Source organism: Pygoscelis adeliae, unplaced genomic scaffold, assembly GCF_000699105.1.
Source record: "Pygoscelis adeliae isolate BGI_AS28 unplaced genomic scaffold, ASM69910v1 Scaffold4, whole genome shotgun sequence".
Lineage (NCBI taxonomy): Eukaryota > Metazoa > Chordata > Aves > Sphenisciformes > Spheniscidae > Pygoscelis > Pygoscelis adeliae.
The window spans coordinates 11563074-11564955 of record NW_008824986.1 but is presented as its reverse complement, the minus strand read 5'-3'; the positions used below and the strand labels follow the sequence as shown (position 1 = coordinate 11564955).

The following is a 1882-nucleotide window of genomic DNA, read 5'->3' as shown; positions in this document are numbered from 1 at the left end:
AAGAGTAAGTATTATATCATATCATATCCTATGATATGTTAGTGGAGATTTGTGATAGCTAGCACTTTTGCCGTGCTTTTGTAATTTTCTACTTTGATTCCTGTACATTTTAATAAAAAACTGTAAATAAAGTATTTTTTCTTTCAACTGAATATTACAAATTTGGCCTCTATTAGCAGTTGCTGTTCTTAACAGTCAGTATTGCGAGTTGGTGCAAAAGCATTGAGAGTATATTGTGCACTGGAGTGAATTTACTCTAAAATAAATAGAGCAACATTATGTCATACACTGGCTAATCTATTTAAGAACTCGATCACCAAAATTTGCATTTTTCACAACTGATATACGAGACCCCACCCCAATTAACCAAACAACTCCATGGGGACTTGGAGAGTTTCATTCATTCCCCAGCTTATGTTATTACTGCAAGTGCTTGTGAGGGGACAGTTTTGAGAGCTTTAAATTTCCTGGTGTTTTCACATGTTGCCTGTGGAAATAGAAAAAGAGCTGGGAAGAGAAAAGCTCATGAGGTCAGTGGCACAGAAATGCCAGTCTATTCACTCCTAGGGACATGTGCTGGCTGTTGAGGGAAGCATATTGCTATAGAGAAGTTACTATTTCTCTCCTGTGCATTGAAACCTTAGTTAGCTGCTCTAACAGTGTGAGAATATTTTGTTATATCAATACATACTTAAAATATTATAATCTTAACCTGTTGTCTTGGAGCATTTCACTGGGCTGGGCCTGAAAAGATTTGTGTGTGCACACTACTTCATGATGGAGTACTTCATACTTGGGGAATAGTAATTTTGAGAATAGTATATACAGTCTTTAGTTCAGTCTTTTAAAACAGTAGAGGATTTGGAAGTAATCTCAGCAGATAAAACCTAGTGTTGCTAATTAATCACTAAAAGTGCAATCCTGGCCCCAGTGATTTCAACAGGAGCAAGTTCAAGCACCAATATATCCCCTGAAGACACTCAAGTTTAAACAGAGCATAGCTTAAAAGCACAATACCGAACTTCTCTCTCTCTCCAAGCCTCCTGTGAAGAAAAATAAACTTTCAAGTTTAAAAATGTGTGCTGTAGTAATAAGTAATAACATTCCTTAAAAGCTTATATGGTTTCTTTGGCTAACAAAGTGCAATCTTTCTTTTACAGCCTGACTTTAATGGAGTTTTTCTTGACATATGCTGCAGACTGATCTCACATTCTTTTGAAAAAAAAATTGAAGACAGCATGTAATTTGCACCTATCCAGTAATACAATAAACACAGTGAATTTAAATTCCTGAGCTCCAAAATAAAATGTCTAGAACAAGAAGTAAATGTCTATAAGTGAATCTCTGTTGTGTACATTTACTATTGAGTATCCTTTTCAAAAAAATACAGAAATTAATAATGCCTGGGGAGACACTAATTCCAGAGCTGCGGGTTACAGTTCTAATGCTCTGAGGACTTTTTTGAAATTAAATAATTAGAGTTGAACTGGTATAAAACCAATAGTAATTAAGGCAGGCAGATCCTGGTAAGTGTAAAGAAAATGTGTTTAGATCGTAACATTGTAAGCAGAATAATGCCTAAGAAAAGCAGGGTACAACTCCAGTGATAAGGACAAAAAATCCATTCACTCTTTCTTAAAGCTGAATGCATAAATGGAAAATTTTTACTGTTACAGTAACAGTCAGGTTTGTGTTTCTGACAATGTAAGCATGCAGCTCAGTCCAGGGTCTCCAAGACATACAAGTGGTTTGAATACAGTTAAAACAATAAGGTTTTCATATGGGCTGTCCATCCAAAGTAACTTTGGTAAGGAAAATGCCTCAAATGACATGGGATAATCCAGAAGCTGAGTTTCAAGGAGTGTCTTTCAGCGTAAGTGGA

At 35.8% G+C, this 1882-nt stretch overlaps 1 protein-coding gene across 8 annotated transcripts in view; it reads left to right on the top strand.

Annotated features, from left to right (window-relative positions):
• Window positions 1-1882, top strand: part of TACC2 (transforming, acidic coiled-coil containing protein 2) — a 149317-nt gene that overhangs the window by 14431 nt on the left and 133004 nt on the right. The gene's annotated exons all lie outside the window — the stretch shown is intronic.